At 43.9% G+C, this 25052-nt stretch overlaps 1 protein-coding gene across 4 annotated transcripts in view; it reads left to right on the forward strand.

The window, feature by feature from the left end:
- The window catches only part of LOC144689595 (zinc finger protein 292-like), a 263203-nt gene that overhangs the window by 131090 nt on the left and 107061 nt on the right, over positions 1-25052 (forward strand). The window lies entirely within an intron of this gene.

The raw sequence follows: 25052 nt of genomic DNA on the forward strand, positions 1-25052 counted from the left end.
TCCATTGTCCTTTTTGAAATCATTACCCATCTTCATTTTGGTGAATTCCAGGTCATTACCACTTGCGGTGTAAAAATGTTCTCCCTCACATCACCCCACATGTCTTAACCAAAAATATGTCCCCTATTCCTTGTACCATCAGCTAATGGGAACAACTTTGCTTTGTCTACCTTACCTAAACCTGCCATAATCTTGTACACCCCTGCCCCAGTTTCTCCAGCCTAACCTTGTACACCCCACATCCCCCTCCAACCCCTGGAACCCTACCAGTAAATCTCCTCTGCATTCTCTTAAGGACCCTCATATCCTTGCTAAAGTGTTTAAACTGGAACTGGAAGCAAACTCTACTTGTGGCCTAACCAGAGCTTTATAAAAGTTCAGCATAACTTTCCTGCTTTTATTTAGTAACTTTATGAAGTCCAGGACCCCATACTGTCCTGCCACCTTCAAAGAACTATGCACATGAACCCAACGGTCCCTGCAGACTCTTTATAACTGTGCCATTAAGCCAATATTGTCTTTCCTTACCCATTCTCCCAAATGCGTCACCTCGCCTCTGTATTTAATTCCATCTGCCACTTGTCTGCCCGTTCTGCTAACCTGCCTATGCCCTGTTGCAATTGATTGGTATCATGCTCACTGTTTACTACACCCCCAAGTTTGGTAGTATTGACATATTTTTCTGAAAAACAACCAATTACAACCAATCACTTTTTTCTGTCTTACTTAACATTTATAAATAGTTTGCATGTAAATGGAGGTATTTTGAACAGAAGAACATTGTCTCCTGCAAGATCTCCTCAAGAGCAAGAAACCAACTAATCCTGAGATAAACCCAAAATAACAGAGAAAAAGTATAATATGGCAGGAAACGCCTCAAGTGAAATCCAGCAGTACTATGGAGCAGCGGGTGAAGGACTTCAAGGTCAACCCAGCAACCACACCGGAGATGACAAAATGAGGGCAGCCCAGCAACTGGCAAGACAAACAGCATGGAAAAAGACTGCCTCGAACCAGGGTGAGAAATAGATACTACTTTCACAGAATCACAGTGCGGAAGAGGCCCTTCGGCCCATCGAGTTTGCACCAACACGTGAAAAACACCTCGCCTAGCTACCTAATCCCATTTACCAGTACTTGGCCCATAGCCTTGAATGTTATGACCTGCCAAGTACTCGTCCAGGTACTTTTTAAAAGATGTGAGGCAACCCACCTCCACCACCCTTCCAGGCAGTGCATTCCAGACTGTCACCACCCTCTGGGTAAAAAAGTTTTTCCTCACCACCCCCCCTCCCCCCCCAAAAACCTTCTGCCCCTCACGTTGAACTTGTGTCTCTTTGTGATTGACCCTTTAACTAAGGGTGCTCCCTATCCACCCTGTCCATGCCCCTCATAATCTTATATACCTCGATCAGGTCACCCCTCAGTCTTCTCTGCTCCAACAAAAACAACCCAAGTCTATCCAACCTCTCTTCATAACTTAAATGTTTCATCCCAGGCAACATCCTGGTGAATCTCATCTGCACCCTCCCCAGTGCAATTACATCCTTCCTATAATGTGGCAACCAGAACTGCACACAGTACTCCAGCTGTGGCCTCACCAAGGTTCTATACAACTCCAACATGACCTCCCTACTTTTGTAATCTATGCCTCGATTGATAAAGGCAAGTGTCCCGTATGCCTTTTTCACCACCCCGCTAACATGCCCCATTGCCTTCAGATCTATGGACACACACGCCAAGTTCCCTTTGTTCCTCAGAACTTCCTAGTGTCATACCGTTCATTGAATACTTCCTTGTCAAATTACCCCTTCCAAAGTGTATCACCTCACACTTTTCAGGGTTAAATTCCATCTGCCACTTATCTGCCCATTTGACCATCCCGTCTATATCTTCCTGTAGCCCAAGACACTCAACCTCACTGTTAACCACCCGGCCAATCTTTGTGTCATCTGCAAACTTATTAATCCTACCCCCCACATAGTCATCTATGTCATTAATATAAATGACAAATAATAGGGGACCCAGCACAGATCCCTGTGGTATGCTATTGGACACTGGCTTCCAGTCACTAAAACATCCTTCTGTCATCACCCTCTGCCTCCTACAACTAAGCCAATTTTGAATCCACCTTATCAAATTATCCTGTATCCCATGTGCATTTGCCTTCTTTATAAGCCTCCCATGTGGGACCTTGTCAAAGGCTTTGCTGAAATCCATACAAACTACATCAACTGCACTACCCTCATCTACACACCTGGTCACCACCATAAAAAAATCAATCAAATTTGTTAGGCATGACCTCCCTCTGACAAAGCCATGCTGACTATCCCTGATCAAACCTTGCCTCTCCAATTGGAGATAGATACTCTCCTTCAGAAATTTCTCCAATAGTTTCCCTACCACTGATGTGAGAATCACTGGCCTGTAGTTCCCTGGCTTAACTCTACAACCCTTCTTAAATAGCGGAACCACATTAGCTGTTCTCCAGTCCTCTGGCACCTCCCCTGTGGCCAGAGAGGAATTAAAAATTTGGGTCAGAGCCCCTCTGATCTCCTCCCTTGCCTCCCTCAGCAGTCTGGGACACAAATCATCCTAACCAGGAGATTCGTCCACTTTTAAGCCTGCCAACACCTCCAATACCTTGTCACTCCCTATATCAATTTGCTTAAGAACCTCGCAGTCTCTCTCCCCGAGTTCCATACCTTCATCCTCATTCTCTTGGGTGAAGACGGATGTGAAATATTCATTCAACACTCTAGTGATGTCCTGTAGCTCCACCCATAGATTGCCCCCTTGGTCTCATATGGGCCCTACGCTTTCCCTGTTTATCCTCTTCCAATTGATGTACTTATAGAATATCTTGGAATTTTCCTTACTTTTACCAGCCAGAGCTTTCTCATATCCCCTCTTTGCTCTCCTAATTGCTTTCTTAAGCTCTACTCTGCACTGTCTGTACTCCACTAATGCCTCTGCTGATTTGCTTCTCTTGTACCTGCTAAAAGCCTCTCTTTTCCTTCTCATCGTAACCTGAATATCTCTGGTCATCCATGGTTCTCTGGGCTTGTTACTCCTTCCTATCACCCTGGAGGGAACATGTTGAGCCTGTACCCTCCCCATTTCCTTTTTGAACACTCCCCACTGTTCCTCTGTAGATTTCCCCAGAAGTAGCTGTTCCCAGTCTACCTTGGCCAGATCCTGCCTTATTTTACTAAAATCCACTCTCCCCCAATCCAAAACATTTTTTTGCAACTTGTTGATTTCTTTGTCCATAACAAACTTGAACTGTACCATGTTGTGGTCGCTATCGCTAAAATGCTCGCCCACCACCACCTCAGCCACCTGTCCAGTTTCATTCCCCAGAATTAGGTCCAGCACTGCGCCGTCCCTTGTTGGACCCTCTACATATTGACCTAAAAAGTTCTCCTGTACACATTTCAAGAAATCCACTCCATCGAATTCCTTAACACTATGTCTAACCCAATTAATGTTGGGAAAGTTGAAATCACCTAATATAATTACCCTATTTTTGTTTTTACACACCTCCACAAATTGTGTACACATTTGCTCCTCAATTTCCCGCTGACTATCTGGGGGTCTATAATAAACACCTAACAATGTGGCTGCCCTTTTTTTATTCCTAAGCTCTACCCACAAAGCTTCATTCGATGCCCCCTTCAAGATATCATCTTTGGCCCTACCAGAACCCTTTCAAAATATAGAAGGCCCAAAGAGGCTGAGCAATGGCAAAATTGGCAAAGACATTTTACCCAGTACCGCAACACCTTGTATCTTGGAAGTAAAGTGAACAAAGATCAAATTAGCACTTTTTTTATATGCTGTTGGAGGCAGAGCAGACATTGTGCTGGCCAGACAGAGTGAACGAAGAGGCAACCTTCTTCAAGGATGTCATCGGAGCCTTTAATTCGTATGAATGCATGGAGCATTCTTAATAAGGTAGACAAATTAGCGACGCAAATAGAGGTAGACGGGTACGATATGATTGCGATTACGGAGACATGGCTGCAGGGTGACCAAAGCTGGGAACTGAATATCCAAGTGTATTCTATTTAGGAAAGATACGCAAAAAGGAAAAGGTGATGGGGTGGCATTGTTAGTTAAGGATGAAATCATTTCAATAATAAGAGAAGATATTAGCTCAGAAAATCTAGATCTGGAATCAGTCTGGGTGGAGCTAAGAACAACAAGGGGCGGAAAACATTAGTGGGAGTTGCCTATAAGCCTCCAAGCAGTAGTGAGGTAGTAGGGGGTGGTATTAAACAGGAAATTAGAGATCCATTAACAACGGTGCTACAGTAATCATGGGTGACTTTAATCTACATATAGACTTGGCAAACCAAATTAGCAATAATACTGTGACGGATGAGTCCTGGAGTGTGTACGAGATTTTTTTTTAGAGCAATGTCTAGGAACCAATTGGGGAACAGGTTATCCTAGATTTGGTATTGTGCAATGAGAAGGGGTTAATTAATAATCTTGTTGTGTGGGGTCCTTTGGGGAACAGTAACCATAATACGTTAGAATTCTTCATTAGGACGGAAAGTGAAGTAGTCCGAACTGAAACTAGGGTCCTAGATCTAAACAAAGGAAACTCCAAAAGTGTGAAGCATGAGTTGGCTAAGATAGATTGCGGAACTTCATTAAAAGCCTATATTTAAGGAATTAATGTATGAATTGCAACAGTTATACGTTCTTTTCTGGCACAAGAACACAACAGGAAAAGCAGCCCAACCATGGCTAACAAAAGAAACTAAGGATAGTATTAGATCCAAAGAGGAGCCATATAAAGTTGCTAGAAAAAAGTAGCAAGCATGAGGATTGGGAGCAGTTTAGAACTCAGCAAAGGGGAACCAAGAGATTGATTAAGAAGGAAAAATAGGGAATGAAAGTGGACTGTAAAAGCTTCTATAAGTATGTAAGAAGAAAAAGATTGGTGAAGGCAAATGTAGGTCCCTTACAGAATGAAACGGGAGAATTTATAATAGAGAACAAGGAAATGGCAGGGCAATTAAACAATTACTTTAGTCCTGTCTTCAAGGAAGAAGACACGAGTAACTTCCCAGAAATGCTAGGGAACCAAGGGTCTAGTGAGAAGGAAGAATTGAAGGAAATTACTATTACTAAAACAAAAATAGTGCTGGAGAAATTAATGGAACTGGAAGCTGATAAATCCCCAGGGCCTGATAATCTACATTCCAGGGTACTAAAGAACGTGGCCGTGGCAATGGTGGATACGTTGGTTGTCGTCATCTGTAGACTCTGGAACAGTTGCAGTAGATTGGAGGGTACCAAATGTAACCCCGCTATTTAAAAAAGGAGGGAGGGAGAAAACACGGAATTACAGATCGGTTAGTCTAACATCAGTAGTAGGGAAAGTGTGAGAGTCTGCTCTGAAGGATAAGATAACAGGACACTTAGAAAATATATATGGGCTTAGACAAAGTCAACATGGATTTATGAAAGGGAAATCATATTTGACAAACCTGCTGGAGTTTTTTTTTGAGGACGTAGCTTGCAGAGTAGATGAGGGAGAACCAGTGGATGTGGTGTATTTGGATTTGCCGAAAGCTTTTGATAAAGTCCCACATGAGAGGTTAGTGTGCAAAATTAAAGCACGTGGATTGGGGGTAATATATTGGCATGGATTAAGAATTAGTTAGCAGACGGGCAACAGTGTAGGAATAAATTGGTTTTTTTTTTGAAGTGACAGGTGTCTAGTGGGGTAACGCAGGGATCAGTGCTTGGACCCCAGCTATTCACAATCTATATCAATGATTTGGATGAGGGTAAAATTTCCAAGATAAAAGCAAAAAACTGCGGATGCTGGAAATCCAAAACAGAAACAAAACTACCTGGAAAAACTCAGCAGGTCTGACAGCATCTGTGGAGAGGAACACAGTTAACATTTTGAGTCCGTATGACTCTTCAACAGAACTAAGGAAAGATAGAAAAGAGGTGAAATATAAGCTAGTTTGAAGGGGGGGGGTGGGGGACAAGTAGAGCTGGATAGAGGGTCAGTGATAGGTGGAGATAGCCAAAAGATTTCATAGACAGAAGGACAAAAGGGTGTTGACGGTGGTGATATTAGCTAAGAAGTGTGCTAATGGTGACATTAAGGGTAGAAAGCAGGACGAGCAAGGTATAGATAGTCCTAGTGGGGGTGGGGTCGGGGGAAGGGATCGAAATAGGCTAAAAGGTAGAGATAAAACAATGGATCAAATACATTTAAAAATAATGAAAATAGGTGGGAAAAGAAAAATCTACATAAATTTATTGGAAAAAGGGGGATCGGAAAGGGGGTGGGGATGGAGGAAGAGAGTTCATGATCTAAAATTGTTGAACTCAATATTCAGTCCGGAAGGCTGTAAAGTGCCTAGTCAGAAGATGAGGTGCTGTTCCTCCAGTTTGCGTTGAGCTTCACTGGAACATTGCAGCAGGCCAAGGACGGACATGTGGGCATGAGAGCAGGGTGGTGTGTTGAAATGGCAAGCGACAGGGAGGTCTGGGTCATGCTTGCGGACAGACCGAAGGTGTTCCGCAAAGCGGTCACCCAGTCTGCGTTTGGTCTCTCCAATGTAGAGGAAACCGCATTAGGAGCAGCGAATGCAGTAGACTAAATTGAGGGAAGTGCAAGTGATATGCTGCTTCACTTGAAAGGAATGTTTGGGCCCTTGGATGGTGAGGAGGGGGGAAGTAAAGGGGCAGGTGTTGCACCTTCTGTGGAGGGGGTTGAGGTGTAGGGGGTGATGGAGGAATGGACCAGGGTGTCCCGGAGGGAACAATCCCTATGGAATGCCACCGGTGGGGGTGAAGAGAAGATGTGTTTGGTGTTGGTGGAAATGGCGGGGGATGATCCTTTGAATGCGGAGGCTGGTGGAGGACAAGGGGGACCCTATCATGGCTCTGGGAGGGAGAGGAATGTGTGAGGGCGGATGTGTGGGAAATGGGCCGGACACGATTGAGGGCCCTGTCAACCACCGTGGATGGAAAACCTCGGATAAGGAAGAAGGAAGACATGTAAGAGGAACTGTTTTTGAAAGTGGCATCATCAGAACAGATGCGACAGAGGCGAAGGAACTGGGAGAATGGGATGGAGTCCTTACAGGAAGTGGGGTGTGAGGAGCTGTAGTCAAGGTAGCTGTGGGAGTTGGTAGGCTTGTTATGAATATTGGTGGACAGTCTATCACCAGAAATTGAGACAGGGGTCAAAGAAGGGAAGGGAAGTGTCAGAGATGAACCATGCGAAAATGATGGAGGGGTGGAAATTGGAAGCAAAATTAATAAATTTTTCCAGGTCCAGACGAGAGCATGAAGCAGCACCGAAGTAATCATCGATGTAGCGGAGAAAGAGTTGTGGGAGGGGGCCGGAATAGGACTGGAACAAGGAATGTTCGACATACCCCATAAAGAAACAGGCATAACTGGGGCCCATGTGGGTACCCAAAGCCACACCTTTTAATTGGAGGAAGTGAGAGGAGTTTAAGGAGAAATTGTTCAGTGAGAGAACAAGTTCAGCCAGATGGAGGAGAGTAGTGGTGGATGGGGATTGTTCGGGCCTCTGTTCGAGGAAGAAGCGGAGAGCCCTCAAACCATCCCGGTGGGGGATGGAGGTGTAGAGGGATTGGATGTCCATGGTGAAGAGGCGGCGGTTGGGGCCAGGCAACTGGAAATTGTTGATATGATATAGGGTGTTAGAGGAATCGCAGATGTAGTTGGGAAGAGACTGGACAAGGGGAGAGAGAATGGAGTCAAGATAGCAAGAAATGAGTTCCATGGGGCAGGAACAGGCTGACACGATCAGTCTGCCGGGACAGTCTTGTTTGTGGATTTTGGGTAGGAGGTAGAAGCGGGCCGTCCAAGGTTGAGAGACTGAGGTTGGAAGCTGTGGAAGGAAGATCTCCAGAGGAGATGAGGTCAGTGACAGTCCTGGAAACAATGGCTTGATGTTCAGTGGTGTGGTCATGTTCCAGGGGGAGGTAGGAGGAAGTGTCTGCGAGTTGACACTCAGCCTCTGCAAGGTAGAGGTCAGTGCGCCAGGCAACAACAGCACCGCCCTTGTCACCAGGTTTGATGACAATGTCAGGGTTGGACCTAAGAGAATGGAATGCAGCAAGTTCAGAGAGAGACAGGTTAGAGTGGGTGAGAGGAGCAGAGAAATTGAGACGACTGATGTCACGCCGACAGTTCTCAATGAAAAGATCAAGAGCTGGTAAGAATCCAGAGGGAGGGGTCCCGGTGGAGGGAGAATATTGGAGGCGGATAAAAGGATCTGTTGAATGGGGAGAGGACTCCTGCCCAAAGAAGTGAGCACGGAGACGAAGGCGGCAGAAGAAGAGTTCAGCATCGCGCTGAGCGGATGCTGGAAATCCAAAACAGAAACAAAAATACCTGGAAAAGCTCAGCAGGTCTGACAGCATCTGCGGAGAGGAACACAGTTAACATTTCGAGTCCGTATGACTCTTCAACAGAACTAAGGAGAAAAAGAAAAGAGGTGAAATATAAGCTGGTTTAAGGGGGGGTGGGACAGGTAGAGCTGGATAGAGGGCCAGTGATAGGTGGAGATTGCCAAAAGATGTCATAGACAAAAGGACAAAAGGGTGTTGACTGTGGTGATATTAGCTAAGAAATGTGCTGATGGTGACATTAAGGGTAGAAAGCAGGACAAGCAAGGTACAGATCGCCCTAGTGAGGGTGGGGTGGGGGGAAGGGATCAAAATAGGCTAAAAGGTAGAGATAAAGCAATGAATGGAAATACATTTAAAAATAATGGAAATAGGTGGGAAAAGAAAAATCTATATAAATTATTGGCAAAAAGGGGGATCGGAAAGGGGGTGGGGATGGAGGAGAGAGTTCATGATCTAAAGTTGTTGTACTCAAATTTCAAAAGTAAAATTTCCAAGTTTGCTGATGACACTAAACTCGGTGGGAATGTGGGTGGTGAGGAGGATGTTAAGAGGCTTCTGGGCAGTTTAGACAAGCTGAGTGAGTGGGCAAATACATGGCAGATGCGGTATAATGTGGATAAGTATGAAGTTATCCTTTCTGGTAGGAGAAACAGAATTGTAGAGTATTATTTAAATGGTGATAGATTTGGGAATGTTGATGTACAAAGGGACCTGGATGTCCTAATACACCAGTCACTGAAAGCAAGAATGCAGGTGCAGCCAAGCAGTTAAGAAGGCAAATGGCCTTCATTGCGAGAGGACTTGAGTAGAGGAGCAACGATGTCTTACTGCAGCTGTACAGTGCCTTGAGAGACCGCACCTGGAGTATTGTGTGCAGTTTTGTTCTCCTTACCTAAGAAAAGATATACTTGCCATAGAGGGAGTGCAGTGAAGGTTCACCAGACTGATTCCTGGAATGGCAGGATTGTCATATGAGGAGAGATTGGGTCGACGAGGCCTGTATTCACTGGAGTTTAGAAGAGTGAGAGGCATCTCATTGAAACATATATAATATTAGGACAGGGCTGGACATACTGGATGCAGGGATGATGTTTGCTCTGCCTGGGGGGATCTAGAACAAGGGGTCACAGTCTCCTGTACAGGGTAAGCCGTTTAGGACTGAGATGAGGAGAAATGTCTTCACTCAGAGGGCGGTGAACCTATGGAATTCTCTACTACTAAAGACTGTGGAGGCCAAGTCCCTGAATAAATTTAAGAAGAAAATAGATGTCTAGACTTTTAACGCATCAAGGCGTATGGGGAGAGAGCAGGAAGATAGCGTTGAGATGGAGATCAGCCATGTTTATATTGAATGGCGGAGCAGGCTCGAAGGGCTGATTAACCACTCCTCCTATTTTCTATGTTTCTATGTTGAAAGGATAAAATTTAATCCGTACAGTCAAAAACAGGGTGAAGGGATTGACTCATCAACAAATTTTATGACCCCGCTGAAAATGGAACACTAAAAAGCAGGCCTGATCAGAGAATGTTGGTGTTTTTGGAAAATACCTGTTCGTCATCTTTTATACTACAGACCAGAAGCAGAAACCTTTGTCTGAGGAGGTTGATGCTTTCCAAGGAGAAGATTCCAGAGAGTATAGATCCTCAAAGAGAGCCGAGAACATGGTTGGAGATTGACACCACCGGCCCAAGAGATTGAGGGGGAGTTGTGGGAGATTGTGTGTATAATAGTATGAGGATAAAGACTCTGGGAGATGTAGAGTAAAAGGTATGATTGCTCCTTACGCACATGCTCAGTAGCTATGTCACAGCGATGTCACTCAGAGAGGAGATGAGTGTGGAACATCTCCAAGTAGCTCCAGTTGTGCCTTTGTCTTATTTAACATCTGTAAATAATTAGCTTGAAAATAAATGTTTTAGAACAAAAGACCATTGCATGCAGCAAGATCTCTTCTAGGGTAAGAAGCCAACAAATCCTGAGACAAACACAATAACAGCATTACTTCATCAAAAATTCAGTTAGATTAGTCAAGCATGATCCGCCTTTTACAAATCTGTGTTGGCTTTCCTTAATTAACTGAAATATCTCCCACGTGCCTGATTTTTTTTTCCCCCTGGTTATTGTTTCTAAAACCATCCCCACTACTGATGTTAAACCAACTGGCCTGGACTAGGACTGTCCTTAACAACCTTTCTTGACTAAGGGTGTCACTTTTGCCACTCTCCAATTCTCTGGTATCTGGGGAAGATTGGAAGATTATGACTTAACCCCTTTTAAGAACAAAAGGGATATCATTTTTTCATATTTTATTGAAGATGCTGTTCAACAAAATCTCAAGATCACTGCAGTATGAGTTATATGCTGTATTATTTACAGAACAGGAGGAGGCCCTTAGACCCATTGCCTGTCACAACCAAGAAAAAGCGATCCACCCTGATCGCACTTTCCAGTCCTGTAGCTTAGAGCACTTCAAGTGCGCATCTAAGTATTTTTTAAACGTGACAAATGTTTCTGCTTTTACCACGCTTTCAGATAGGAGTTTCAAAGCTCCACAATCTTTTGTTTGAAAGCATTTCTCAACTCCTGTCTAATTCTTATGCCTGTTACCTTAACTCTGGTCCCTTCTTTATTGATCTCTCTGCTAGGAGAAATGGCTTCTTCCTCTCCCTTTTACATAGGCAGCTCATAATTTTGTACACTACAATTAAATCTCCTCTTAGTTGCCTCTAATCCACAGAAAACAACCCCAGCCTATCCAATCGAAGATCAGCTAAAATTCTCCATTCCTCACATACCCTCTGTACCCACTCCAGTGGAATCACATCCTTACTGTAAAGCCTAGAACTGTATGCAGTTACTGTAGCTGTGGCCTAGCAAAACCTGCTTGCTCTTAAATGCTGTGCCTCAGCCAATAAAGGGAAGTATCCCGTGTGCTTTCTTACCCACCTTATCTAGCTGTCCTGCTACCTTCAGGGATCTGTGGGCATACATAGAATAACATAGGCCTATTTCTGTGCCGTATATCCTTTCAGTCCAAACAGTCTATGCTGGTAATAGGCTCTATTCGAGCCTCCCCACCTTTTGTCATCTAAATTCACTATTGTAACCTCTCCTCACCTTCTTGTCTAGTCCCCCTTAAATATATTTCTACTATTCACTTCGACCACTCGCTGTGGTAGTGAGTTCCACATTTTTACAACTCCTTGGGTAAAGAAATTTCTTCTGAATTTCTATTGGATTTCTTGGTACTATCTTATATTGATGGCCTCTAGTTATGCTCTTCCCACAAGAGGAAATGTTCTCTCTGTATCCACTCTTTCTTAATTTTAAAGACCTCTATTGGGCCACCCCTCAGTCTTTTTTCCCCAGAGAGGAGACCCAGCCTGCCAATCCTTTCCTGATATGTATACCTATGCATTTGTGGTATCTTCCTTGCAAATCTTCTCTGCACCCCTCCAGTGTCTCTATATTTTTTTATAATATCGTGACCAGAACCGCATGCAGTCTCTAAGTGTGGTCTAACCGAGATTTGATACAGGTTTAGTGTAACTTCCCAACTTTTCAATTCAATCCCTCTAGCAATAAAGCCTAGTGCTTGATTTTTTTTTAATGGTCCTGCTAACCTGGAGCATAATTTTTAGTTATTGATGCATTTGTATGCAGATCTTTGTTCCTCTACCCCATCTAAACTTGCACCTTCCAAGTAATAAATGACTTCCTTACTCTTCCTATGACTTCCCTATTCTTCCTATCAAAATGTACTGCCTGATATTTGTCTCTGTTGAGCTTCATTTGCCAATTATTTGCCCATTCTGAAAGTTTATTAATATCCACCTGTAACTTGTTGCAGTCCTCCTCCGTATTGACTATCTTTTCTCCACGCACCACGGCATACCGGTTGGGGTCATCCACAAATTTAGAAATTTTTTTTCTGATTCCAAAGTCCAAATTATTAACGTAAATTGAACAGCAATGATCCGTGTGGAACAGCATTTCCCACTCTCTGCCAGCAAACAATCCATTCTGCAACTCATTGTCTGACTCCACTGACTCTGACCTTATTAATCTATTATAGGGCACCATATTGAGCACCTTTTGAAAACCCAGATAAATTGCATCTACTGCATTATCATTGTCTACTCTGTTACCTCAAAAAAAAATCAAACGGTTTCCCTTTTGAAATCCATGCTGTTTTTTTCTAGTTTCAGGATGTTCTAAGGATTCCATTATTTTTCTCTCAATCCAAAATTCATTTGCATTTCTCAATGTTCTACCATTTATTGTAGATTATCTTGTCTTGTTTATCCTCCCCAAACACATTTCTGCGCTTCTGTGAATTAAACTCACCTGATTAGCTCATTGATATCTTCATGTAGTCGTCTTCATCAATCACTTGACCAATTTTTGGATCAGATGCAAACCTATAAATGATGCCACCTATGTTTAATGCCAAATTATTGCTAGATACACTGTAAAGCAATGGACTCAGTACTGTCTGCTGTTTTAACACCACTGATTGTTACCGGCCTTTCACAAAATCATCTGTCAGCCTTTACCCTTTGTTTCCTGCCACTGAGCCAATTTTGAATCCAGCTTGCCATTTGCACTTGGATCCCATGTGCCCTTACTTTTCTGACCAATCTGCCACAAAGTACCATGTGAAATGCCTTGCTAAAATCCATATGGACTACACCAAATGGTGCTACTCTGATTGATCCTTTTATACCGCCTCAAAAAATTCGCTCAAGTTAGTCAGACACAACTTTCCATGCTGACTGTTCTTGATTAATCCATGTCTTTGGAAATGACAATTGATGATGGCGGCACATAAGTTGACCCAGGGTATAATACAGCCCCATTTTTTTGGCACCAAAATGCACAATGAGGCCTATACTCAGCATATAAGTTGCCCGCCCCATTCAATGTTTCAGCTAATATATATGTTTTTGGCAATACTTGCATTCGGAGTTGGCCTCAGTTCAGCTCAGGAATAAGTTTAGGGCTATGGTCGCCTTTAGTCAGCGCATGGAATCAAGCAGGAGGTATGAACCATGTTGCTAAGATGCACAAGTGTTTCGGACACGCCCACAGAGCAGACCACACTTAGCAACTGAACAGAAATTAGTCCTCCTGCAAAAAGAATGAAGTTTCAAGCTAAAAGTCATAACATTGGTTAACTCATCATATAACTGCTGCAGTGAGCGAATTCTGTGTTTATGAAAAACTGGTGAGAGAATGGAATCCACCTTTAAGAAGATGCCCAAAGTTGGGGGAGGCAGTGGAGTAGTGGTATTGTCACCTGACTAGTAATCTAGAGACCAAGGGTAATGCTCTGGGGACCAGAGTTTGAATTCTACCATGGGAGATGGTGGAATTTGAATTCAATCAATACAAATCTGGAATTAAAAGTCAAATGGTGACCATGAAAACATTGTCGTAAAAGCTCATCTGGTTAGCTAATGTCCTTTAGGGGAAAGAAATCTGCCATCATTACCTGGTCTGGCCTACATGTGATTCCAAGCCCACAGCAATGTGGCTGACTCTTAAATGCCCTCTGAAATCACAGAATCTCACAATTCAGAAGAGGCCCTTTGACCCATTGAGTCTGCACTGACATGTGAGAAACACCTGACCTATCTACCTAATCCCATTTACCAGCACTTGGCCCATAGCCTCGAATGTTATGACGTGCCAAATGCTCAACCAGGTACTTTTTAATGGATGTGAGGCAACCCGCCTCCACCACCCTCCCAGGCAGTGCATTTCAGACTCTCACCACCCTCTGGTAAAAAGGTTTTTCCTCACTTCCCCCCCCCACTAAACCTCCTGCCCCTCACCTTGAAAATGGCCTAGCAAGCCACTCAGTTATATCAAACCGCGAGGAAGTCTATAAGTAATGAAACTGGACAGACCACCCGGCATCGACTTGGGCAGCAGAAACGACAATAGCAAACTCAGCTCTTTCAATGCTGCAAAGTCCTCCTTACTAACATCTGGCGATTAGTGCCGAAATTGGGAGAGCTGTCCCACGGACGAGTTGGGCAACAGCCTGACATATTTATACTCATGAAATCATACTTTACAGTATGATTGACATGCAAGTAGCCCTGAAGTGTAGTTTCACCAGGTTGACACCTCATTTTTGGGTATGCCTGGTGCTGCTCCTAGCATGCCCTCCTGCACACTCCATTGAACCAGGGTTGATCCCCTGGCTTGGTGGTAATGGTAGAGTGGGGCACGTGCAGGACCATGAGATTACAGATTGTGATCAAGTACAATTCTGCTGCTGCTGATGGCCCACAGTGCCTAATGAATGCCCAGTTTTGAGTTGCTTGATCTGTTCAAAATCTATCCAATTTAGCATGGTTGTGGTGCCACACATGAAGGGTATTCTCAATGTGAAGATGGGACTTCATCTCCACAAGGATGAAGTGGTGGTCATTCCTACTGAGATGTATGTACAGATGCATCTGCGGAAGGCAGATTGGTGAGGATGAGTTCAAGCATGTTTTTCCCTCTTGTTGGTTCCCTCACCACCTGCTGCAGACCCAGTCTAACAGCTATCACTGGATATGTCATGTCCTACCGGCAGGACAGACCCAGCAGAGCTGGCGGCACAGTGGTATACAGTTGGGAGGAAGTTGCCTTGAGAGTCCTCAACATTGATGCCGGACTCATGAAGTCTCATGGCATCAGGTCAAACGTGGGCAAAGAAACCTTGAGCTGATTACCACATACTGCCCCCCAAAAGCTGATGAATTAGTACTTCTCCATGTTGGACACCACTTGGAGGAAATGCTGAGGGTGGCAAGGGCACAGAAGGTACTCTGGGTGGGGGACTTCAATGTCTATCACCAAGAGTGGCTTGGCAGCACCACTATTGACTGAGCTGGCCGAATCCTAAAGGACAAAGCTGCTGGACTGGGTCTGCGGCAGATGGTGAGGGAACCAACAAGAGGAAAAAATATGCTTGAGCTCATCCTCACCAATCTGCCTGCCGCAGATGCATCTGTCCATGCATCTCGGTAGGAGTGACCGCTGCATAGTCCTTGTGGAGATGAAGTTCTGTCTACACATTGCGAATATCCTCCATGTTGTGTGGCACTACCACCGCTCTAAATTGGATAGATTTTGAACAGATCTAGCAACACAAAACTGGGCATCCATGAGGCACTGTGGGCCATCAGCAGCAGCAGAATTGTATTCGACCACAATCTGTAACCTCATGGCCTCTACCATTACCACCAAGCCAGAGGATCAACCCTTGTTCACTGAAAAGTGCAGGAGGTCATTCCAGGAGCAGCACCAGGCATACCTAAAAATGAGGTGTCAACCTGGTGAAGCTACAACACAGGAGTCCTTGCATGCTAAAAAACGTAAGCAGCATGCAATAGACAGCTAAGCGATCCCACAACCAACGGACCAGACCTAAGCTCTGCAGTCCTACCACATCTATTCGTGAATGGTGTGGACAATTAAACAACTCACTGGAGGAAGAAGCCAACATATCCGTGCAAAAGATAAGGCTGAAGCATTTGCAACAATCTTCCTCCGGAGGTCCCCATTATCACAGATGCCAGTCTTCAGCCAATTCGATTCACCCCACGTGATAAAGAAAAGTTAAAGGTACCGGATACTGCAAAGGCTGACAATATTCCGCAATAGTACTGAAGACTTGTGCTCCAGAGCTTACCACACCCCCAGCCAAGCTGTTCCAGTACAGCTGCAATGCTGGCATCTACCTGGCAATGTGGAAAATTGCCCAGGCATGTTTCCTCCACAAAAAGGACAAATCCAACCCGGCTAATTACTGCCCCACCAGTCTACTCTTGATCATCGGCAAAGTGATGAAGGGGTCATCAACAGTGCTATCAAGCGGCATTTGCTTAGCAATAACCTGTTCACTGACACTCAATTTGAGTTATGCAAGGATTCCTCAGCTCCTGACCTCATTACAGCCTTCATTCAAACAGGGACAAAAGAGCTGAATTCCAGAGGTGAGATGAGAGTGACTGCCCTTGACATCAAGTCAGCATTTGATGGGGTGTGGCATCGAGGAGCCCTAGCAAAACTGGAGTCAGTGGGAATCAGGGAAAACTCTCTGCTGGTTAGTCATACCTAGCACAAAGGAAGATGGTTGTGGTTGTTGAAGGTCAATCATTAGTTCCTCAGGGTACTGTCCTAGGCCCAACCATCTTCAGTTGCTTCGTCAATCACTTTCCTTCCATCGTAAGGTCAGAAGTAGAGATGTTTCATTCACCATTCACAACTCCTTAGATACAGAAGCAGTCCATGTCTAAATGCGGCAAAACCTGGGCAGTGTCAGGCTTGGGCTGACAAGTGGCAAGTAACATTTGTGCCACATGTGCCAGGCACTGATCATCTCCAAGAGAGAATCTAACCACCCCTTGATAATGAATGGGATTACCATTGCTGAATCCCCCACTATCAACATATTGGGGTTACCCTTGACCAAAAACTGAACTGGACTAGCCATATAAATACTGTAGCTACAAGAGGAGGTCAGAGGCCAGGAATCCTCCAGTGAGTAACCACCAAAGCCTGTCCATCATCTACAAGTCAGGAATGTGATGGAGCACTCTCCACTTGCCTGGATGAGTACAGCTCCAACAACACAAGCTTGACACCATCCAGGACAATGCAGTCAACTTGATTGGCACCCCATTCACAAACGTTTATTGGCACCCCATTCACAAACATTCACTCCCTCCACAACCAACATACAATGGCAGCAGTGTGTACCATCTACATGATGCACTGCGGGAACTCACCAAGGCTCCTTAGACAGCACCTTCCAAAACTACGACCGTTACCATCTAGAAGGACAAGGGTAGCAGACGCATGGGGACACCACCACCTGGAAGTTCCCCTCCAAGCCACATACCATCCTGACATGGAACTATATTGTCATTCCTTCACTGTCACTGGGTCAAAATCCTGGAACTCTCTCCCTAACAGCACCTACACCACAAGGACTGCAACCATTCAAGAAGGCAGTTCACCATTACTTTCTCGAGGGCAATTAGAGAGAGGCAATAATGTCTACATCCCATGAATGAATGATAAAAAGACCAAATGCACCATGCGAACCTACATACGAACAAGGAGCAGGAGTAGGCCTTTCAGTCCCTCGAGCCTGCTCCACCATTTAATAAGATCATAGCTGACCTGATAGTAACCCAAAATCTGCATCCCACCTACCGTCAATAACCTATCAACCCTTGCTTACCAAGAATCTACCCACCTCTGCCTTAAAAATATTCAAAGATTCTGCTTCCACCACCTTTTTAGGAAGAGTTCCAAAGACACTCAACCCTCTGAGTGAAAGTATTTTGCCTCATCTCTGTTTTAAATAGGCGACCCCTTATTTTTAAACCGTGACCCCTAGTTAGAACCATTTAAGAGTTACGGTGCAGAAAGAGACCATTCAGCCCATCATATCTGTGCTGGCCAAAAAAAGATGAAAAAGGAACTAGCCGCTCATTTTAATCCCACTTTCCAGCAGCTGGGCCATAGCCTTTCAGGTTACAACACTTCAGATGCAGATCCAAGTACCTTTTAAATGAGTTGAGCATTTCAGCCTCAACCACCCATTTAGGCAGTGAATTCCAGTCACTCGCCAGCCTCTGCATGAAAAAATTTTTCCTCATGTCCCCTCTAATCCTTCTCCCAATTACCCTTGCTAATTCACCCCTCAGCTAGAGAAACGAGTCTTTACTGTCTACCCTAGCTAGGCCCCTCCATAATTTTGTACACTTCAATTAGGTCACCCCTCAGCCTTCTCTAAGGAAAACGACCCTACTCTATCCAATCTTTCCTCAGCTGCAATTTTTAAGCCGTGGCAACGTTCTTGTAAATCTTCTCTGTACTGTCTCCAGAGCAATTATGTCCTTCCTGTAATGTGCTGACCAGAACTGTGTACACAATTCCAGCTGTGGCCTAACCAGCATTCAATACAGTTCCATCATGACATCCCTGCTTTGTATTCAGTATCTCATCCAGTAAAGGAAAGCATTCCATATGCTTTCTTTACTACCTTGTGTACCTGTTCTGCCACCTTCAGGGACCTGTGGACATGCACTCCAAGTTCTAGATTCCCCCACAAGAGGAAACGTCATTTCCACATCCATCCTGTCAAGACCCTTCAGGATCGTGTATGTTTCAATCAAGTCGCCTCTTAGTCTTCTAAATTCCAGCAGATACAAGCCTAGTCTGCCCAACCTATCCTCATAAGATAACCCACCCATTCCAGATATTAGTCTAGTAAACGTTCCCTGAACTGCTTCCAAGGCATTTACATCCTTCCTTAAAGAAGGTGACCAATACTGTGCACGACTCCAAATGTGGTCTCACTCGTGCCCTGTACAACTGAAGCATAGCTTCCCTACTTTTTGTAATCAATTCCTCTCGCAATAAATGATAACATTCAATTAGCTTTCCTAATTCCTTGCGTGATTCCTTTTGTGATTCATGCACTCAGACACCCCGATCCCTCTGCACCTCAGCTCTGCAATCTCTCTCCATGTAGATAATGTTTCTTTTATTCTTCCTGCCAAAATGGACAATTTCACATTTTCCCACATTATACTCCATCTGTCAGATCTTTGCCCACTCACTTAACCTATCTATATCTGTTTGTTAGCCTCCTTACATCCTCTTCACAACTTACTTTCCTACCTATCTTTGTGTCATCAGCAAATTTGACAACCATCCCCTCAATCCCTTCATCCAAGTCATTTATATAAATTGTTAACAGCTGAGGCCTCAGCACTGATCCCTGTGGCACACCACTCATTATATCTTGTTAACCTGAAAAAGACCCATTTATGCCTACTCTCTACTTCCTGTTAGCCAGTCAATCTTCCATCCAAGCCAATATGTTACCCCCTATACCATGAGCTTTTATTTTCTTCAATAACCTTTGATGTGGAACTTTATCAAATGCCTTCTGGAAATCCAAGTTCAGTACTGATTTCCTTTTATCCACAGCGCATGTTACTTGCTCAAAGAACTCCCTTAAGTTGGTTAAACACTATTTCCCTTTCACAAAACTATGTTCACTCTGCCTGATGACCTTGAGCTTACCCAAGTGCCCTATAGCTTCTTTAATAATAGCTTCTAACATTTCCCCGATGACAGGTGTTAAGCTAACTGGCCTGTAGTTTCCTGCTTTCTGTCTGTCTCCCTTTTTGAATAATAGTTACATTTGCTATCTTCCAATCTAATGGGACCACCTTCCCTGAGTCTAGGGAGTTTTGGAAAATCAAAACTAATGCATCAACTATCTCACTAGACACCTCTTTTAAGACTCCAGGATGAAGTCCATCAGGACCCGGGCTCTTGTCAGCCCACAGCTCTAACAATTTACTCTGTACCACTTCTCTGGCGACTGTAATTTTCCTGACTTTGTTCCCCACTTTCATTTCCTAGTTTATAGCTGCTTCTGGGATGTTACTTGTATCCTCTATAGTGAAAACTGATGCAAAATACCTGTTCAATTCATCTGCCATTTCCTTGTTTTCCATTATCAATTCTCCAGACTCACTTTCTATAGGACCAACGGTCACTTTGTTAACTCTTTTCTAAATATTTATAGAAACTCTTACTTTCTGTTTTTACATTTCTGGCTAGCTTTCTATCATTACTCTTAATTTTTCCTTCCTTATTAGTCTTTAAGTCATTCTTTGCTGTTCCTTATTCTGTCCAATCTTCTGGCCTTCCACCTATCTTTGCACAATTATATGCATTTTCCTTAAGTTTGGCACTATCTTTAACCATTCTAGTTAACCACGGATGGTGTGTCTGTCTCTTGGATTTTTTTTTACTCGTTGGAATGTATCTATTCTGTGCATTCTGAAATATCCCCTTAAATATTAGCCACTGCATCTCTATTGACCAACCCTCAATCTAATTTGCCAATTCACTTTTGCCAGCTCAGCTTTCCTACCCTCAGAATTGCCCTTATTTAAGTTTAAAAACTTAGCCTCAGACCCACTCCCCTCTCCCTCAAACGGAATGTAAAATTCAATCATATTTCATGCTGCTACCTAGGGGCACCTTCATTATGAGATCATTAATTACTCCCATCTCACTGCATATAGCCTGCTCTCTGGTTGGCCCTAGAACATGCTGTTCTAAGAAACTATCCCGAAAACATTCAATGTACCCCGCATCTGGTTTATCTTTGCCCATCTGACTTTCCCAGCCTATATGTGAATTAAAATCTCCCATGATTATTGCTATGCCTTTTTGACGAGCTCCATTTTTTCTTCTTTTATGCTCAACCTTACCATGTGGTTACTGTTAGGAAGCCTGTACACAACTCCCACGAGTGATGACTTGCCTTTACCATTTCTCATCTGTACCCAAACCATTTCCACATCCTGGTTTCCTGAACTTATGTCATCCCTCTCTATTGTGCTGATAGGATCATTAACAGAGCCATCCTCCACCTTTTCCTAGCTCCCTGTCCTTCCTAAATATCCTGTACTCTTCAATATTCAGGTCCCAGCTCATGTCCTCCTGTAGCCGTGTCTCCATAATGGCCATCAAATCGTAATTATTTATTTCTATGTGCGCTCTCAGTTCATCTGTTTTGTTTCGAATGCTACATGCTTTTAGTTTTATCCTTTTATTCTTTTTATAACCTCTCGTTTCATCTGTTGATTTACTGTTAGGTTTCTACTCTCTATCCCGTCCTGTCACGGTCTGTTTTTCATTTCCCATAATAATACCTTTTCCTTTTGTCTCTGCTCTTTGATTTACCACATCTTCCCAAATTTGATCCCTTCCCCCCAATATTTAATTTAAAACTCTCTACTTCCCTAGTTATGCAGCTCGCAGGAACTCTGATCCCAGCACGTTTCGGGTGTAGATCATCACAACAGTACAGATCCCTCTTTCCCCAGTACTGGTGCCAGTACCCCAGAACCCACTTCTCCCACACCAGTCTTTGAGGTACACATTCATCTCCCTAATCTGTTTTGTCCTATGCCAATTTGCATGTGGCTCAGGTAATCAGAGATTATGACCTTTGAGGTTCGGCTTCTTAATTTGGTGCCTAGGTCCTCATACTGACTATGGCAGAACCACCCCCTTTGTCCTGCCTATGTCGTTGGTACCTATATGGACGACGACAACTGGGTCCACCCCCTCCCACTCAAGTTCCTCTACAGCCCTAAGCGTATGTCCCACACCCTGGCATCAAGCAGGCAACACAGCCGTCTGGACCCGCGTTCTTTGCTGCAGAGACCGGTGTCAATCCCTCTGACTATACTATCCCCTACTACCATGAGAACAGACACCAGTCATTGGCCTGACCTTGGGAAGCATCTATCAAAATTGGTTGTCGAAAATCATCAGAATGGTTATGTCACTAGAAATGCAGTGCACATATATGCACTTAAGTGGGCCAATCAAACCCTGAGTCCAGCAAAGATTTTAAGCAACAGCTAGTTGGTGTAGCTGCTTTATGGAATAAAAATGTCTAGAGTTGCAGTAGAAGACCAAGATCACTCAGTCTACCAAAAGGCCTTGATGCCAAAATTGCTAGTTTTCAGTGACAGCAGCTGCACGAGTACCCATAATGTGACATCGGCAACATGGATGGAAACACCCATGAATTTTTATTATACCCAGCAACCAAACTGTCTGGTGGAAAGGTTCAAATGGTTCTAGTGAAAACCACAGGACATGAGAAGGCATCATTCAGTGGCACTATTCTGCATGGTCGACGGAACAAAATCAAAGGCTGTGGTAATTTTCAAACGTAAAACCACAGGAAATCAAGATCTCTGCAGTAGCCTTTGTGTATGTCCATGACAACAGTTAGGTGGATGAGGATGGAGTGAAGTTGTGAATCAATAATGTGTGGAAGAGGTGTCCCGGTGACCTACGCAAAGAACGCAGCTTATTACTATGGGGCTGTTAGGGACTTGATTTTTTAGACAGGTTTCTCATTAGAAGCATCGAACTTTATTTACAGGCTGCAGCAGCAATTACATGCTTCCATCAAGCTCTACAACAAGGTGAACAGTTCCACTCTAAGGTTCCCTATGCTTAGAGCTTTTTCATTCACACTGTCACGTGATGTTATACAACATAAGAAGTCTTAAAGCTACAGTCACTACATTCCTTAAAGCTACAATTACTACATTCCTCCCCCTTTAAATTTTTTGTACAGTTTGTATTTACAAGAACATCTACCTTTGTTTCATTACAAATATATACACGGGTCATGGAATTATAAGTTCAGTCTCTCAGGTGGCTTCCTGATCTGGGTGGAACGTTGTAGCTCCACATCTTTCGAATCTCTTACAGGATCCCCATTATCTGTAACCACAGCACATCGGGTACCTCTTTAGTCACAGACAGTTCAGCGTTATCTACTCCGACAGAGACATCTGGTATGTCTATCCTTGGTTGAACAATTTCAACTGGGACCACGGGTTCTACAATGGTTATAGATGGAACATCATTTTGTTGGGGTATCTCCCTTCTTCTCAAATGATCCACATGTTTGTGGGTGATCCGGCCCTCTACTTCTATGTGATGTGACAAGGGCCCAGTCACAGAAACTATTACACCAGGTAACCAACTCGATCCTGCACCAAAGTTTTGTACGTGTACTGCTTCACCAACAGTAAATTCTTGCTCACAACTACACAGATCATGAGTCACATCTTGATTCCCTTGACTTTTCTCCACCTTCCCCTCCAAAGCAGGAAGTACCAGGCTTAATCTCGTTCAAAGGCGTTGCTTCATAAGTAACTCCTGAAGGTGTTGAACGTGTTGTTGGGGGTTGTTCTATAGTGAAACAGGAAATGTGAAAGTTTAGTCTCCAATGATCCTCCTGATAATTTTTTCATCCTAGCTTTAAAAGCCTGTACTGCTCTCTCAGCTATTCCATTAGACAGTGGATGATATGGTGCCATCTTTACATGTTTGATACCATTTAGGCTCTCAAATCTTTGAAATTCAACGCTTGTAAACGCAGTACCATTGTCTGAGACGATTACTTCTGGCAATCCATGCATAGAAAAGCTTTGGTGTAACTTTTCTGTAGCCTCACCTGACGTTGGCGACCTAACCTCATACATGTCTAGCCATTTGGAAACTGCGTCAATTATTAGTAGGACCATGGTGCATAGAAAAGGACTGACGTAATCTATGTGCAGTTTCACACAGGGCCTACCAGGCCATTCCCACAGGTGTACTGGGGCCGCAACAGGTAGCTTCTGTAGTTGTTGGCATTGTGTAGTGTTTAAACACCACCTCGATATCACCGTCCATGCCCAGCCACCAAATGTAACTTCGCGCAATCACCTTCATTCTTGAGATTTCTGGATGTGCACTGTGCAACAAGAGTGGTTCCCTTCCTTGTGAAGGAACAACTACACGCACACCCAATAACAGGGTACCATTTTGACTGCTCGATTCATTCCTTCGAGTGAAGAATGGCCTCAATTCATCAGGGACTGATTCCTGGGACCATCCTTTCAACACTTGGTGTCTCACGCTAGACAGGACTGGATCACGATTCGTCCAGTTTCTTATCTGCCTTGTGCAGACTGGCGAGGAATCCAGCTAATTGAACACTAATATGATCTCTTGGAGAATTAGTGCATGTGCTTTGCTCTCCTACAAAGGAAGGCGACTTAGGGCATCAGCATTGGCTATATACATCCTTGGTCTGTGCACAGAAATGTATTCATATGTGGATAAAATTAGAGCTCATCTTTGAATTTGTGCAGAAACTTGGAGAGGGATAGCTTTTCCTTCACTGAACAGACCCAAGGGCGGTTTGTGGTCAGACACGGCCATGTATGTATTGATGGAATCTTTTAACTCCGAAAATAATCAATAATCCTTCTTTCTCGATTTGCGAATACCCTTTATCGGCAATGGAAAGGGCCATGGACATGTAGCCTATTGGCCTTTCCAAACCATCGTCCATCTTGTGCGATAGTACTGCTCCCATGCCATAGGAGGGATGCGTCGCAGGTTAGTACCAGTTCCTTTGTCGGGTCGTAGTGTACTAAGAAGTTTGAAGAGTGCAAGAGTTGTTTAACTTTCGTGAAGGTTTCTCCTTGAGGTGACTCCCAAGCCCAATGCTGGTTTTTCTTTAATAATGAGTGTTAAGGGGTTAGGATCATTCATAAGGTGGATAGGAATCGACCATAATAATTAACCATACCCAAGAATGACTTGAGTTCAGAGACATTTTTGGGTGAACGTGCCTTCTTGATAGCTTTAACTTTTTCTTCTACAGGTGTAACCCTTGGGCATCCACCCAGTGGCCCAAATAAACGACTTTGCTTGCCTGAAAGGGACACTTTTTTTTTTAAGCGCACCCCTGCTTCCAAAAATCTTTTCAAGACTTCTTCCAAATTAGCCAAGTGTTCAGCTTCCATGAACCCCATTATTAGGATGTCTCCTGGTAGACCATGGTTTGAGGTAGTCCTTGTAGCAAACTCTTCATCATCCTCTGGAAAATCAAGCAAGCCGAAGAAACCCTTTGTGGGTGTTTATGGTCGCAAACTCTGGAGGTATCATCCAGTTCCAGCTGCTGATACGTATGACTCATATCTAGATTAGCATAAGTT

Source organism: Cetorhinus maximus, chromosome 14 (assembly GCF_964194155.1).
Source record: "Cetorhinus maximus chromosome 14, sCetMax3.hap1.1, whole genome shotgun sequence".
NCBI classification, from domain to species: Eukaryota; Metazoa; Chordata; class Chondrichthyes; order Lamniformes; family Cetorhinidae; genus Cetorhinus; species Cetorhinus maximus.